General features: G+C 40.0%; 2 protein-coding genes across 29 annotated transcripts in view; one reads left to right on the forward strand and one right to left on the reverse strand.

Moving 5' to 3' along the window:
• ARHGAP36 (Rho GTPase activating protein 36) overlaps window positions 1-8,382 on the reverse strand; it is a 158,976-nt gene extending 150,594 nt beyond the window's left edge. For 16 of the 18 annotated variants that reach the window (XM_067024222.1, XM_067024213.1, XM_067024211.1 and 13 more), the window contains exons 1-2: window positions 8,279-8,355; window positions 7,503-7,624 (exon numbers count right to left, since the gene is read on the reverse strand). The gene's annotated coding sequence lies outside the window, so the exon portion shown is untranslated. Of the gene's footprint in view, window positions 1-7,502; window positions 7,625-8,278 lie in introns of all 18 variants that reach the window. The other 2 variants (XM_067024227.1, XM_067024225.1) reach the window with 1 other exon arrangement.
• A 223-nt stretch (window positions 8,383-8,605) lies between these two features.
• Window positions 8,606-17,893, forward strand: part of ENOX2 (ecto-NOX disulfide-thiol exchanger 2) — a 290,277-nt gene continuing 280,989 nt past the window's right edge. For 2 of the 11 annotated variants that reach the window (XM_059050961.2, XM_067024240.1), the window contains exons 1-2: window positions 8,630-8,805; window positions 10,139-10,198. The gene's annotated coding sequence lies outside the window, so the exon portion shown is untranslated. Of the gene's footprint in view, window positions 8,806-10,138; window positions 10,199-17,893 lie in introns of those variants that run through there. The other 9 variants (XM_059050957.2, XM_067024242.1, XM_067024244.1 and 6 more) reach the window with 7 other exon arrangements.

Here is a 17,893-nt window from a genome sequence, read left to right on the forward strand (position 1 = left end):
TTAAAGCAGATGAATATAAATGGAAAGGCATTCCTCATTCATGGATTGTAGACTTAATATTGTCAAAATGTCCATACTACCCAAAGTGGTCTACAGAGCCAATGCAATATCTATCAAAATCCCAATGGCATTTTATTTTTATTTTTATTTTTGGCTGCATTGGGTCTTCATTGCTGCGCGTGGGCTTTCTCTAGTTGCGGCGAGTGGGGGCTACTCTTCATTGCGATACACGGGCTTCTCATTGCGGTGGCTTCTCTTGTTGCAGAGCACAGGTTCTAGGCACGCAGGCTTCAGTAGTTGCAGCATGCGGGCTCAGTAGTTGTGGCACGTGGGCTCTAGAACATGCGGGCTTCAGTAGTTGCGCTGCGTGGGCTCAGTAGTTGTGGCACGTGGGCTCTAGGGTGCATGGGCTTCAGTAGATGTGGTGCACTGGCTTAGTTGCTCCATGGCATGTGGGATCTTCCTGGACCAGGGATCAAACCCGTGTCCCCTGCATTGGCAGGTGGATTCTTAACCACTGTGCCACCAGGGAAGTCCCCCAATGGCATTTTAAATGAAATGACATTTTAAAGAAAAAACAATCATAAAATTCAGTTGGAATTGAATAGACAGTTTTCCGAAGAAGACATACAAATGGCCAACAGGTATATGAAAAGACGCTCAAGTTCATTAATCATCAGGAAAATGCAAATCAAAACCACGAGATATCGCCTCACACCTGTCAGAATTGCTATTATCAAAAAGAACACAAATAACAAGTGCCAGGAAGGATGTGGCAAAAAGGGAACCTTTGTGCACCATTGGTGGGAATGTAAATTAGTGCAGCCACTATGGAAAACAGTCTGAAGGTTCCTCAAAAAATTAAAAATGTAACTATCATACTATCCAGCAATTCCACTCCTGGGTATTTATCCAAACAAAATGAAAAGACTAATTCAAAAGTATATATGTGTCCCTATGTTCACTGCAGCATTATTTGCAATAGCCAAGATATAGAAGCAACCTAAGTGTCCATTGATAGGTGAATGTATATGTCCTACTGAGAAAAATAAAAACCAAATGACCAATTGAATCTAAAAAACAATAGGTGAATGTATAAAGAAGATGTGGTATATATTTATACAATGGAATATTACTCAGCCATAAAAAGGAATGGAATTTTGCCATTTGTCACAACATGGATGGACCTAGAGGGTATTATGCTAAGTGAAATAAGTCAGGTAGAGAGAGACAAATACTGTATGATTTAACATACATGTGGAATCTAAAAAAACAAAACAAATGAATGAACATAACAAAACAGAAACAGAGTTATAGATACAGACAACAAACAGGTAGTTGTCAGAGGGGAAAGAGATGGGAGGAGGAGAGAAATAGGTGAGGGAGATTAAGAGGTACAAACTTCCAGTTACAAAATAAATGAGTCACAGATATGAAATGCACAGTGTGGGGAATATAGTCAATAACTATATAATATCTTTGTATGAGGACAGGTGGTAACTAGACTTCTCATGGTGATCATTTTGAAATGTATAGAAATACAGAATTTGTGCTATATGTGCACCAGGAACTAACATAGCATTGTAGATCAATTATACTTCAAAAACAAACTAATAGAAAAAGAGATCTGATTTGTGGTTACCAGATGCAAGGGGTGGGGGGCGGCAGAAGGAATTGGATGAAGGTGGTCAAAAGTTACAAGCTATTAGTTATAAGGTAAGTTAAGTACTAGGGATGTAATGTACACATGATCAATATAATTGACACTGCTGTATGCTATATATGAAAGGTGTTAAGACAGTAAATCCTCTCCCCTTTGGTAACCATAAGTTTGTTTTCTACATCTGTAAGTCTGTTTTTATATATAGCTTTATTTGTATTATTTTTAGATTCCACATATAAGTGATATCAATGTGAGAGGGAGGGAGGAACAAATTAGGGGTATGGGATTAACAGATTCAAACCGCTAAATACAAAAGATAAGAAATAAGGATTTACTGTATAGCACAAGGAATTATACTTGATAACTTGTAATAACCTATAATGCAGTATAATCTGAAAAAAATAACGGAATCACTTTGCTCTATACCTGAAACTAACACAATATTGTAAATCAAGTATACTCCAAGAAAGAAAGGAAGGAAGGAAGGAAGGAAGAAAAAGAAAATAACTTGTTTGCTTTAAGCAAGAGAGAGAGAGGAAGAAAAAGAGAGTACATCCTAAGAGTTCTCCTCACAAGGAAAAAAAATTGTTTTCTATTTCTTTAATTTTGTATCTATATGAGATGATGGATGTTCACTAAACTTATTGTGGTCATCATTTCATGATGTATTTGAGTCAAATCATGATGTTATACACCTTAAGCTTATACAGTGCTGTATGTCAATTATATCTCAATAAAACTGGAAAGAAAAAAATCAGGTAAAAGAAGTGTCTTCTGCCCATCTTTGGATTGGGTTGTTTGTTTTTGTGTTATTGAGCTGCCATAGAGGGGTGGGATAGGGAGGGTGGGAGGGAGGGAGACGCAAGAGGGAGGAGATATGGGGATATATGTATATGTATAGTTGATTCATTTTGTTATACAGCGGAAACTAATACACCATTGTAAAGCAATTATACTCCAATAAAGATGTTAAAAAAAATGTGTCAGGGAGGATGTGGAGAAATTGGAGCTCTTATACACTGTTGGTGGAAATAGAGAATGGTGCAGTCACTATGGAAAAAAGTATGGAGGTGCCACCAAAACTTAAAAATAGGCATATCATTGACATATATATATATATATATATATATATATATATATTTTAACATCTTTATTTGAGTATAACTGTTTTACAATAGTGTGTTAGTTTCTCTTTTACAACAAAGTGAATCAGTTATACATATACATATGTTCCCATAACTCTTCCCTCTTTTGTCACCCTCCCTCCCACACTCCCTATCCCACCCCTCTAGGTGGTCACTAAGTACAGAGGTGAACTCCCTGTGCTATGCTGTAGCTTCCCACTAGCTATCTAATTTACATTTGGTAGTGTGTATATGTCCCTGCCACACTCTCACATCGTCACAGCTTACCCTTCCCCCTCCCCATATCCTCAAGTCCATGCTCTAGTAGGTCTGTGATTTATTCCCATCCTACCACTAATCTCTTCATGACATTTTTTTTTTTTTTTAGATTCCATATATATGTGTTAGCATACGGTATTTGTTTTTGTCCTTCTGACTTACTTCACTCTGTATGACAGATTCCAGGTCAATCCACCTCATTACAAATAACTCAGTTTCATTTCTTTTTATGGCTGAGTAATATTCCATTGTATATATGTGCCACATCTTCCTTATCCATTCATCTGTTGATGGACACTTAGGTTGCTTCCATGTCCTGGCTATCGTAAATAGAGCTGCAATAAACATTTTGGTACATGACTCTTTTTGAATTATGGTTTTCTCAGGGTATATGCCCAGTAGTGGGATTGCTGGGTCATATGGTAGTTCTATTTGTAGTTTTTTAAGGAACCTCCATACTGTTCTCCATAGTGGCTGTATCATTTTACATTCCCACCAGCAGTGCAAGAGTGTTCCCTTTTCTCCACACCCTCTCCAGCATTTATTGTTTCTAGAGTTTTTGATGATGGCCAATCTGGCCGGTGTGAGATGATATCTCATTGTAGTTTTGATTTGCATTTCTCTAATGATTAATGATGTTGAGCATTCTTTCATGTGTTTGTTGGCTATCTGTATATCTTCTTTGGAGAAATGTCTAGATAGATATATGTGATGTGATATATTTATATTTATATACATAAAATATTATTCAGCCTTAAAAAGAAGGAAATCCTACCATTTGTGACAACACAGATAAACATAGAAGACATTATGCTAAGTGAAAAAGCCAAACACAGGTGGACAAATATTCATAATTCCACTTATATGAGGTAACTAAAATAGTCAAACTCATACAAGCAGAGAAAAGAATGGTGGTTGCTAGGGGCTGGGAAGAGGGGGAAATGGGGAGTTATTGCTCAGTGAGTATAAAGTTTTAGTTCTACAAGATGAATAAATTCTAGACTTACAACATAGTGCCTATTGTTAAAAATACAGTATTGTGCACTTTAAAATATGTTAAGAGGATAGATTTCATGTTAAATGTTCTTACCACACACACACACACACACACAAAGAAAATCCACAAAAGAACAGAAGGAAATTTTTGGAGGTGATGGATATGTTCAGTGCCTTGACTACGGTGATAGTGTCATGGGTATAAGCATATGTCCAAACTCACCAAAATGTATACATTAAATATGTGGAATTTTTAATATATCAATTATGCATAAATAAAGCTTTTTCAAAAGAAATAGGAGGAACATTGGCCATGATTTTTGCCCCTTTAATCAGGAAAATAAATTTTTCCATAAGTCAAAGCATATTTCTTTTTGTGCCTCATTGATGAAAAAGCACCTGAGAAAAGTAGTGTTAGTTTCTTTTGTGTGTGTGTGTTAGCTTTTAGAGTCTATATTTTGAGGACGGTAAGGAAAAGGGGTACTTTAAAGGTTTTGGGTTAACCAATCAACAGAACTTGCCACAGCAGGAGCTCAATAAAATTAATATCATTATTAAAGAACTTATCTAAGAATGTTTGACAAATTAATCTCCTAACACACAATCCAGCTACTAATAACGATAAGCTTCTTTCAAGTGTCTAAATAAACAAAAATAAGTGTATTGTGTATGGAACAATACTGGAATTATATAAACCAGAATGTTAATAGAAAATCAAAAGCTTAATCAGATAGCACCAACACCAGCACTCAGTGAACAGAAACTCTACACAAAGTCAAAATTGACACAGGCCAAGCTGAAATGTTAACACAGGTCGCTGACTGAACCAGGCTCTGGCTGCAGAATGAGGTACAACACTGACCACTGTGACTTAGCTCCACAGACCATTCCAATACGGGCCAAGACAGAACCCTGACACTCGCTAAAGTCAGAAACCACAGCTTGGATGTACTTTGGGCAAATATGCATCCCAAATTCTGTTCATATTCATAGTTAAAATCCTGGCCACAAACTATACTCTAACATTGTCCATAGATGAAATGCTAACTTTGGTCTGAGACAAAACTAGGGCACGTGATAGGTAATATCCTTACCTAACGTGGCAATAAACTGAATATTAAACTTAGATACTGACTGTGCATTAACAATGGCCACAGACTGAGACCTAACACTGAACCAAAAATAAACTCTAACCATGAACAATAATTGAAATTTTACCTGATGAAAGACTGAACATAAATCCTGTTCAAATTCTTATTTAGCCTTTCCCCAGGCAACACAATCAGCATGAACTGTAAACCCCGACAGAGCTATGATACTGGCCTTTACTGATTCCCAAACCTAGAAATGAAAGTGATTCCAACACTGACCAAAAACTAAAGTCAAATCTTGAGCTGAGCCCTAACCCTAGATGTGGTCTGTCTAAGGCTGGTCCACAGACTGAGCCCCAACACTGATCTTAGAATACGTCCTCTCTTATATAAACTAAATCCTAATACCGGCTAAAATTTGAACTCAAATCTTGTACACTGACTTCACAATGATTATAACCCAGCCTACACTGGACTAAAGGCAGCCTCAGAATGAGCTTTCACGCTGGTCAGAAATATGCTCTGATCTTTGTCACAGAGAGAACCATGGCTATAACACTGGGGCCTAACACTGATAACAGGCTGGCCCTAAACTTGGTTCCATGGTCCTCTAACCATGGATCCACACTGACTGGTAAAGATAGCAACAGATCGACTAAGCCTTCATCTAAGTCGAAGACTGAAGCCAAACACTTTCCACATTATAAACCTGAACTCTGCCCATGACTTCAGCTGTACACTGGCTCTTAAGCCTTAACCTTGGCCTACCAATTGATGTATGAATCCAGCCAGACTGATTTACCCTGGGTCTCTATTTCACAAATTCATCTTATACTCAAACATTTTTTCCTGGATGTATTTTCAAGCATACTTTCTACCAACAATACATCAAGAGTCTCACCTTTGTATGTGTAGATACACATACACACACATTCCAATAAGCCTTGTAGAAATATTAAGTGTCACTGCTATGTTTTTTTTTTTCTTTGCTTTTGGCCACACTGCATGGCTTGTGGGATCTTAGTTTCCAAACCAGGGATCGAACCTGGGGTCCCAGCAGCAAAAGCACAGAAGCACAGAGTCCTAACTACTGGACTACCAGGGAATTCCACTGCTATGTATTTGAATTATTAATTATTTATTGATAGTTTCCCCCATTAGAATATAAGCTCCAAAGGGAAGGGATATGGTCTGGGCTTTTTTTTCTCCCCACTCCTCTATACCCAACATCTAGAATTGTGCCTGGAATGTTGTAGGTACTCAACAAATATTTGTTGAATGGATGAATGAGTAGTTCCTTGTTACTCTTCTGTCCTCTATGTGACCTCTCTGCACAATATTGCTGTGATTCTACTTTGTTTTCTGATGCTTCATCTATCAGGCCATTCCTTCTCAGCTTCCTTTGAAGGCATGTTTCCCTCTACCTACTACTTGAATATGGTTATTTTCTAGGGTTCCATACTGAATCTCTGTCCTTCTAAAATTTACTATTCTAAACACTCTCTACATGAAATTTAGTTCATATTTACTTATTTAATTACTATTTATTATTGATGTCCCCCAAATGTTCAGTTCTAACCCAGACCTTTCTCCTGTGCTTCAGACCTACATTTCCTAACAGCCTACGAGGCATCTTCACACAAATGTTACACAGATTCCTCAAATTTTTAAATGTCCCAAACTGAATCCCTCCTATCCCTCACAAAACTTGCTACTCTTTCTGGGTTCCCTATCTCAATGAATGGTACTACCACTCCCTCTTCCACATCAGAACTTGGGAGTCACAATGGATGCCTTCTTTTCCCTCCCTTTTCATACCCAAATTGTCATCAAACCCAACTGATCATATCATTTCCTTGCTTAAAATCCTTTGATGGTTCTTTACTGCTTTCAGGTTATATTTTGAACTCATTGGAATGGGCCCCTATTCCTGCCCCATCTAGTTCCTGCAGTATGGAAGATTTTTTGTTTGTTTGTTTCCTGCACTCTCTCACATCCTTATTTCTCTGTATGGAATATGATTAACCTCCCTGCCCCAAAGATGACAAATATCTTACTGGTTCTCCAAGGCTCATCATTCAAGCACTTCTTTCTCCAGAAGTGGAATGAGTTCTTCCTCTTCTATGGTCCTACAGAACCCTGTATAGAACTTTTTAGAACATTTTGCACACTGTATAGTCTATCTCCCTTCTTAGATTGTGAGCTGCTTCAGAGGAAGGACTATTTTCCAATTCTGTAGCAATTGTGACTAGTCCAGGGCCTTGCACAAAGCAATCGGGTGAATAAATTATTGAATCTATTAAATCATCTTCTTCCTTCATGTCACTTGTTAAAATTTTAGGCAATTACCTTAGCAAAATGCAATTCCTCTTTCCTTCCCTTCATTCCACTTGGAGGTCAAAAAGTTGTCCTTAACAGTAAAATTGTAGTAACCCAATTGTAACGATCCATTCAGCTATAAGGATTCATCTCTAGCAAAGAAAAGAAAAGTAAAAAGTCAGGAGTGAAATTAGCCCTAATAAACAACCATTTTCTTCAATTTTTTAATCACTTGAAAGTGTTTAGGTGCCCCACATATTCCTTTATCCACATCTTTAAACATACGTTTTACTAAAAAGATAGTTTCTTAAAGAAATATACAGTTATTTCTTATTATTCAAGTTGTATATCTGTTCTAAACTGCTACATTACACTAATGATCATTGCCACTGTTCTTCCTAGCATGGCTTCATTATAGGTTAAACAGGTTTCTTCTGGCTGGCTTCAATCACATTTCTATGCCTACTGTGACACCATTTGAAAGTAAAAAATATGATTCCCAATTAGAAACGAAGTATACATTTTCCAGAAACTTTAAAGTGATTCTAATGCACATCGTTCACACAGAACACACTTTGACAATTTTAAAGATCCAGTCAAAATTCTAAGCTTATCAGAGCATAAATAACACTTTTTAAAAACCACTGAATTAAAACTCAATGAGAATTTCAAATCACGATATAAAGTGTTTGCCCCCCAAATGCAAGTAGCTTAACCAACAGTAAAATCAATCTAATGCAAGTAGCTTAACAAATAGTAAAATCAATCTAGAACCTTCATCTGTCCCCACAAGCACAACCCCATACCCCAAGAAGGGAGATTCTCTTAAGACAGCACACTCCAAACTACAACATCCAGAATACCCTCCTCGAGCCGAAACTGGGAACAATAGGAAATGCCGGAGGGGGCTGGCGGGGAAGGAATTGTGGGTATATAAGAAGAAGTGTCTTGACTCCATCTCCCACAATCCCCTGTCTTCACTTGAGTCTCTCCGCCAATGTCAATATTGGATTCCACCCTCCTCCCTCCCACCACCAGGAAGAACAACCTCCAGAGACTTCAAACTACATTTCCCATGAGGATAAGAGTTCGGGCCTCCGGCTTCCTTGGTGACCAGTAGCCAATAGGAGACGCAGCTGAGGCCGTGGGGTGGGTGAGAGTGCAGCCTGGGCCTGGGCGCCGGGCCTAAGCCGGCAGCGCCAGGAGGGGAGTTCAGAAGACTGTGGCCCGGCATGGGGCGCCGCGAGGATATCGCCCGCCCGGAAGGTGCCGCGCCGGCCCGATTTTCCGCGATTCTATAAGGAGTTGAGCTTCGGTAGCCGGGGAGCTGGAGGTCAGAGAGACAGAAAGCCTGAGCGGCTGAGGCTGGGGACTGTGGGACTGAGGGGTCCTAGGGAGGAGGGTGCTTCCAGGGCCGCGGGCCTCAGCCCTGACTCCGCCCAGCTCCGCCTCCGCGGGGGAGGGGGTGTCGGGCCCGCGAGACGGGGTGGGCTTCTGAGCTCACCGCGCCCGTTTCCCTGGAGACTGGGGAGCGTGCCCTCTTTTCTCTTTTCCCTCAAATCTGCCCGCTGTCTTGTTTCCTCCACAACGGCATCCCGTATCCCCCACCCCGGCCTTGTGCCTCCTCAGACATCTGAAGTTAGGGTTCTCCACCAGGGTCTTCCCTGGGCGGCGTCTGAACTCTCCTTACTGCTTGCAGGAGTTGGGCGATCTCTTTTTCCTCTCTTCTTTCAATTTGCACTTCAGGTTTGGGTACACACCCCTCCCAATGCACACACACCCCTTTTCCTCTGGGGGCATGGGAATTCCTTGCCACGCCCCGGGCGTGACTTTTTGTCAACTTTTCACTTTCCGCCCCTTTGATGGTGAGATCCGGATCGTCGCCATCTCTTTATTGGCCCCTCCAGCCGCTTGCCCCTTCCCTGACCAGGTCTTTGGAGCGGAAAGGGTTTCCCCTCAATTTCCAGAAGAGATGGGGAGCAGAAGAGGGGAGGAATCTCGCTTTTGAGAAATACGTGTTTAAGGTTCAGTGCAGTGTTCTGATGAAAAACAAAAGGCAAGTTAGACCTATTGTAAAAACCGAGCGCTCTAGGGCTTTCCAGCAAGCATTGATGTTGGCAAATATTTAAGGGGCACACCAACTACGGAATAAAGTAGACTGCGCAAAACGAGACTGTATTATTTTATTATTACAAACGCGTGCGAAGAGTGCTGAGGAGTTAGTGGAAGGGGGTACCGATGAGGTTGGCGGGGGGTTGATCTATGGAAAGTCAAGCCTAACCCTGGAAGTGCTGAAGGCTTGAAACTCTCATCTACCTTCCAGATCAATTCTGGTCGGCTTTGGGAAGGAGATGAATTTTAATTGGGGTTTCAAAAGAGTAAAGTGGACTTGAAGTGGGCAAAGAGGAGGGAGAAACTGCTTCCTCATACTGGGGTTGGAATTGGAGAAGGGTAGATAGAAGAGGGAGCACTTGTATAACACGTGGGCTTCCCTGACTGGAGTAAAACGTGTCAGCAGGGATAGATTGGGAAAGAAATAGTGTTGAAAAGCTTGGGATCATAGTAATAGGACACTTTAAAGCATCCACTTAGTTTGGATATTATTCTGTATCATAAAATTAAGAACAAAAAATTAAGATTGGGTGATTTTTGTTTTTTCATCCTAGGGGGACCTGATTTGAGATCAATTCTTGGAGAACACAAAGAAGTGTGGTGGTATGTTCCAGGTGTGAGTTTAATTTAAACCCAAGAAGAGCTTTGTCTTATAGACTGTTTTGTTTGTGGCTATTCTTAGCTACACTCTATAGTTGTTACTTTTAAAGCCTAGTGATATAAATTGATTTTCTTAAGAAATGCATTTGCTGTCCTTGTGCATCCTATTACCTGAATTGTAGTCATTTCATTGGGCAACAATAATGATTGCTATTTATTGAGCCCATAAGTGTTTTGGCGCTATCATAAGCACTTTGTCGCATTATCTTAAGAGTCTTATGAAGTAGGTACTAGTCTTCCCATTTTTCTAGAAGAGGGACCTAAAACGTCAAGAAGTTAAACAACCTACCTAAAGTCACATAGATTGTAAGGAGAGCTGAGTTGGGATTTGGGTGTACAGATTTCTGACTCCAGAGCCCACGCTCTGTCCACCATGGTTTGCTGGTCCTGCTGTTCACTTTTGTTCTTAACTTTCCATTTGTGGTAAGGAGAGATTATTGTGAGATATATTTGACCATCTTGGCAAAAACACAAATGATTTGCTTTTAGTGTCTATGTCAGTATGTGTCTGCTGTAACGTAACTGCCAAAAGCAAATTAGCTTAACTGTTATTGCAGCCATAGCTAATTGTGTCTGCCAAAACTGTAGTCAGTATTACTATCTTTGAATTAGATGATTCTCTTTATAAAAACATGTCATGCCTCTAAGCTATTTGGACCTTGACAGTACTTCAGGTTTTATTTTCTTAGACTTTAAGTGACCTTCTGGGGCACTAGGTCTCCTCCATGACCTTTGCCCCACATGAAGTGTTGGGGATGCAACAGAGCACGAGGTGTGAGCTTTCTCTAGGTCTAGTTGGGGAGGTAAATTCCCATCAGTCTGAGATAATGTAGTGTGTAGTATAACAGAGACAGGTTCAAAGTGCTGTGGGAGGATGAAGGAAGGAGGGACTAAATGTAAGGGAGAGTCAGGAAGAAGGCTTCTGTAAGGAGGTGACATGACAGATAGGTCTTGAAGGATAATGAGTTTGCCAGGCAGAGAAGAGTGGAGGGGAAGCATTTAAGATAGAGGGAGCAGTCTGTGAAAGACTGGATTTTTACAAGAGCAAGGCGTGTCCTTTCAGTGTTGAGGAATTCAGCATGGTTGGGGTGCAGATTGTTTGGGGAAACGAAGGTATAATTGTAGAAGAGGTCAGGGCTGATTTGAGAAGAACTTTGAACACAATGATAAGAAGTTTGGCTGTGCTCACATAGGCCAGTGTTTCTCAAAATGTATAGGGCATCTAGCATAGTAGTTACGCTGTATTCCCACAAACATTTAAAATTTTATAAATTATATATTCTAATGTAGCTTATAAAAAATAAAACTGAATTACCTCATCAAATCTAAGGTTACTTAGGAAAAGGTTTAGTGAGAATAGAAAGTAACCGGTTTTAAGTTGATTTAAAGAGGAATATTAAGTAAGTAATAGTACACATGGTGTGTGAATATGGGAAAATCAGCAAGTAATACTCAAATGACTGAAACTTGGAAAATACTGGTTGTTGGCAATTAAAAAAACATTAAAGTGTTTTAGATGAGGAGTGCCGTGATCAGATTTTCACTTTAAGATGCACTGGAAAGGGATGATACCAGTTAGGAGGCAGGTACTCTGCTCCAGAGAGAGTTGGTGAGGACCCGAGGGAGCAACATGTGAGAGGAGGGAACAGAGTCGAGAGACATTTAGGGGGTAGAATTTGTAGGACTTGGTAGACTTTTTTTTTAACATCTTCATTGGAGTATAATTGCTTTACAATGGTGTGTTAGTTGCTGCTCTATAACAAAGTGAATCAGTTATACATATACATATGTTCCCATATCTCCTCCCTCTTGCATCTCCCTCCCACCCTCCCTATCCCACCCCTCTAGGTGGTCACAAAGCATGGATCTGATCTCCCCGTGCTATGCGGCTGCTTCCCACTAGCTATCTGTTTTACATTTGGTAGTGTGTATATGTCCATGCCACTCTCTCACTTCATCCCAGCTTAACCTTCCCCCTCCCCGTGTCCTCAAGTCCATTCTCTACGTCTGCATCCTTGGCCTTGGTAGACTTGAATATTATTACTGTATTAGTGTCATCTGAACTATTTTAAAAGCCTATATGCCACTTGCCTGTTATCCTTTATATGCTAAAATGGGCATATTATTGCCTAAATCAGGCTATATACATATATCCATTAAGGGAACAGTGGAGGCTGTTGTCACGAATGGGTTTAGATTACACACGAGCATCCTCACTGCCTTACTGAGTGTCCTTGAGAGCAGTGGCACAAATATACAAGGAGTATGACTATGATCTGTGATCCTTAGCCATCTGAGAAACTCCTTCAAGACTCAGCTCAAATATCAACACTTCTGTGAAGCCTTTGCTGCACCTCCCCCTCCCTCTGCCACACACACACTTGCATGCACACGGGAAGCAATAGTAGGCTCATGGCTCCCACAGGACCCTGTGCTCTGTTCTAGCCTGTCCCACACCACAGTGTGTTGGCCTGTGGATGTGTCTGTCTCTCACCTAGACTGTGAGCTCCTTGAGAGCAGGGATCAGGTCTCATTTATCTCCATACCCAAAGCATCCAGAATAGTACTTGGTACATGGTAGACACCTAATAAACGGTGACTGGATGAAAAGAATGGATCAACATATTCACATGAATGTAACTCTGGACCTTGGTACCACAGAGTGCCAAACACTAAAAAAAGATTAGCCGTTTGCTACGTTTGCTACTTTTGTAGAATAAAGCAGTAAATTAAAGTGACCTGGGTGTATAACTTCACTAGAGTTTCCTTTCTTTTTATTTTCATTTTCTCCCCCTCTCCTGTGGTTGCCTTTCTTTTTTTCTCCTCATCATTTACCCACCCAGCCTCCTGTTCCTTAGGCCTGCCCATTGCTTTGCTCCTCTTGACAGAGCTCACGTGCTTCTCCCCTATATTCTGCCAAGGATCCATTGCTCCTCTCCACCCACCAAATCCAGTTGACACCATCCTTGAAATCACTTGGAAATGGGTCTCTTCCTATTTATAGACACTGCTAGTGGGACTGTAATTTGATACAGCCCTTCTGGAAAGAATTTGTCAATATGTATCAAAAATCTTAAAATCGAACATAGCTTTCAACCTTCCACTTCAACTTCTAGGGCTCTATGCTGAGAAAATAAATGTGAAGTTTCTAAAAATTTAGCTCCCAGGATGTCTAGCGCAGAATCTGTTTATAATAGCAAAAGAAAAACGGAAAGAAAAAGAAAAAAATAACATTTTATTGATAAATGTCTGATACTAGAGGTTTGAATTAAGTCATTTATGGTACATGTATGGATTACTAAGTAACCATATAAATTGATATTACCAAAGAATATTTAATGATGTGGAAAGTTGTTTGTGATATATTAAGAGAAAATTCAGGTTATAAAGCTGACAGATCTCAGTTTGCATACACACATACACATATATCACACATGCACAGCCCCCCCATCTGTGTGCACATACATAGGAAAAGTCCCATAATGGTAAACACACACAAAAAATGTTAATAAAGTTTTCCTATAAATAGAAGGATTACATACGAGTTCTCTTTTTAGCCTTTTCCATATTTTTTGCTAATCCTCTATAATGACATTTTTGTACATTTTTTAAAAGTTATTTAAAAATGCTTTCCCCATGTCCACCCCTATTGCCATCGCCTTAGGTTGGGGCACACTGCCCCCTCCTACCCCGCAACACACATATGACTTGTACCCGGGATTACTACTGCCTCCAGCCTGCCTCCCTTCCAATCCTTTCTCCACCAATGCTGACAGAATGAATGATGTTTCTAAATCACAAGTCTAAAGCTATCCAGCTCTATATAAAATAGTTCAAATGCAGTCCACTGTCCTCAAGATAAAATCCAATTTTCTTAGACTGCTTTATAAAAGCTTTGAAAATCAGCTCTCTCCTTTTCTTTCCAGTGTCACTTTTTCCTACCACAGTTTACTTTTTTCTTGGAGTCTTAGGCCAGTGCCTGACACATAATAGGTGTTTAGCTAATGCTAACCAAATATCGGTGTGGATTGTATGGGTTAACTGTTGTGTGCCAGGCAATCCACCAGGGTTTCATTTCATCCTCAGAGTAAAAATGTTAAATGCACACAATAGTTATCCCTATTTTACAGATGAGGAAAATTAATTAAATAAAAATGGGAAGAAAAGTAATCATAATAAAGAATATTTTTAAAGAAAAAAATCAAACTCCCCTGCTATAACACAGCTTTCATTTTCCTGAGGCCCCCTGCCAGTCTTTGTCAGTGTACATACAGACTTTGTTCATTCCCTTGGGCGAGTTATATGTGACCACAGCATAACAAAAACAGTCCAGACCGACATGATCTCACCACGTCACAGTTCACATTGTGTTAATATACAGACATCTTTCCTTTGTGTATATAACACTTCATGCAGGAGAGAAAGAAGAGCTCCAATTTCTCTGTTTTTCTTTCTGTTTTGAAATTCTATGTCTTTTGGGATGGGGATGTCAGCAGAGAGCTAAGGAAAACTGTGATAGAATTGAATGTACAAGAAACAATGTGTCTCATGGGAGCCAGTGTCATTGGTTAATTTATTTTTTTAAATGTCGCATAGATGTATTTTCCAGCAATCTGTCCCCAGGGAAGACCTTGGTTGAATTCAACTGTTAATCCTATTTACAGAATGCAGCCCATGTGTGCACTGTATTCTTGCATTGTTAAGTGATCTTAGACATATGTAGTGGATTACCATGATGACGCACAATCAGGTGAATATGAGATATCTGATTTTCTCTACAAAAACGTATTGGTGTTCATATTGTCATTCAGGGTCCTGCTGTGTGGTCTTTCCTTCATTTTCCTTACAGATAATACCCATTGTGCAAAAATGGATGCTCTTCAAAGGATAGGAGTCCTAAGCATGAATTGTCAGAATAAAATTATATCACCTTGTAAGAAATTCTCACTGTTAAATACTCCAGGACAAAGAATGCATAGTTCTGTTCCATGATCAAATAAGTTGAACATAGAAATTACAGGTAGAGTTTCAGTTCATCTGATGAATTATTGTGGGCTTACTATGTGCAAAGCACTCTGCTAGGCACTGCACTAGATACTTATAAATACCCCTTTTTTATGCCTTCCAGACAGACAGACTGAGATATCTAGTGTACGTACAAGAATGAGTGTGAAAGAGCAAATGAAAGAAAGAAGATTTCAACAAGCAGGTCCATCATATAAATGAAAATTTACTTCACTGAAAATTGGGATACCTGCCAGTAGGATACATAGGCAAAAATGAGCTACCAGATACCTAATAAGCAAATAATCTACTTCTCTGTTTACAAACAGTTTGAGGGAAGAAACAGTGACTTTTTGTACGTCCAGGCCTGCACAAACCTGCTGGTGATGTTGTGAGAGTTATGACGATGTCAGCTTTTCCAGGGTTTCTGTCTCTGCTGCAGAGATTTGGCAGACACCTCAGACAAATTTTATGTCTCTTAAATCTTCCTCAAGCTAGGCTTGGCTTTCAGATTTATATGTACAAAAAAAGCGAAGTGTTTACCAGTTTGACATTTTTGAAGATCAAAACAGACTCCGATTTAAAAAAAATTCAGCATACACCTCAGTTTAGTCTACAGAGAGGGCTAATTGCTTTTGCTATTTGTTTAAAACAGCTGAAATGTTTACTTTCTAGAAGTGGCAACTGTTCATATGTCTAAAGATTTATATGCCAGGCCTAAGTGTTGTTTCCTCTTTTTCTTGCCTGCAAAGTGTAAAGTTTTGCTAAAGTCTTCATTGTTCTTTTTTGCCTTTACTGATACATAGTTATAAAACAGTGTAGGATGAGAGGTGCTGTGAAAGATATTGGCAATCTAGGAGAAGAATAAAAGATGGTTTTTATTAGCTCCTCCCTGCCCCCTTTTTTGGCTCTCAGTTTTTCAATGGTCCCTTAAGCACAGTAATGATAGGTGAGAATAGAAACTGGAGAGCTTTCTGTGACTACTCATTAACAAGGCTTGTCCAAATGTATCTGCAGGCAGAATACAAATACAAGTCTGGCTGTAATTCAGAAGAGTTGAAACACCGTGTAGAGAATGTTACATAAACAACATTGCTTCAGTGGTGAAAGGTGAATGATAACTTGGGGGAAATCCGCAGTAAGGGCCCTTCTCATCCACTCCAGCTGCACTTCTTTTTAGCCAGCAACAACTGCCAGTAAGAGCTTCCTGGGATAGAAACTGTCTCACAGTAAGGCCCCGTAATATGTCCTCCTACCATTTCTTCTTCAGTCAAGTCCTTGGACACACTTCATTAGGATTACTTTGGTCACATAATATTCTAATTTTCACCTTTCAAGAGATACTCAGTTTGAATTCAAGGAGCACTTGATATTCAAGCTCATTTATTCAATACACATTTAAGTACATATACAGGACCAGACCTTATGCCAAGTGCTAGGAATACAGTGATGAATTAGAAGTAGTCCCTGCCTGCCCTTAAGGAGCTCACAGTCAAGTTGGGAAGATAGACACCCAAACCAATAATTATATTACAATGGCAAAGGTGCTCAGAGAGAGAGCTATATATTATAAGGTACCCTGGGAACATGATGGAGGAAATTATTGCTAGGGGTGGGCTACTTACAGACCAGAGTCTAACTATGCTGAATCACAACGGATGAGTGGGCATTGCCTGGAATCTCGGTGGACAAAGAGGTGGTGGGAAAGAATTCCAGAAAGAGGGAACACGAACACATGCAAAACAGTTACATATAAAAATGAATAGTTCAGAAAACGGTGAGACACTGTGTATGAACCACTGGGAGTATAGAAGAGGGGACAGGATAAGGATCTGGAAAGGTATCTTGTGGAAGGAAGTCTGCTTGTTAAGGAGCTTGACCTCTATCCTATAGGCGGGGATGAGCCAGCACAGGGTTTAAACCGGGAGTAACATGATTGGATTGGAGGATAGGCTTTATGGGGAAAAAACTGGAGACAGAGAAAGTCCACCTTTTGATTTGGCAGTCTGAGATGCCTTCCCTAATCACTTGCCGCTATTCAGGAATGCCATCTCCACTAAGTTTTTGTTCCACATACAAAGATCACTTTGAATAATTGTTTCCTTCTACACACTGGACATAGCTTCCTGCACTCCTTCACATGTTGGTTAGCTGAATATTCATTTTTTCCGACTCAAATCAGTGATCCCAGGAGTAACTGGGGTTTGATCATCATGAAGGAAATCAGAGTTTCAAAGCATCGCTGCTAGTTTGAAAAACTGTATGAGGCTTATTTATTGCTTACTGAGTCAGTGGGGCTGAGGGGAGTGATGGTCAGCTCCCTTGGGGACTGAGGGAGGGAAAGGGACAGAGTCTGAAGAGATGGCTGTTTAAAAAATGGTCAGCATCCAGAATGTTGGAACCACCTAATGGCCACATCCAGATAAGGGAAATGGATACAAGGGCCAGAAGTACATGAATATAAAACAAATGCATGTTGAAGGTAACTGTGCCCAGATTGTTCTATGTAGCCAATCGGTTTTGGAGCATATTCTTTCTCTGACTCAGATACTATAAATGGCTTCCCACTATCCATAGGATGAAGTCCAAACTCTTTAGCCTGGCCTTCAATACTTTCCACAGTCTGGCTCCAACCTACCTTTCCA

This window comes from Kogia breviceps, chromosome X (genome assembly GCF_026419965.1).
Source record: "Kogia breviceps isolate mKogBre1 chromosome X, mKogBre1 haplotype 1, whole genome shotgun sequence".
Lineage (NCBI taxonomy): Eukaryota > Metazoa > Chordata > Mammalia > Artiodactyla > Physeteridae > Kogia > Kogia breviceps.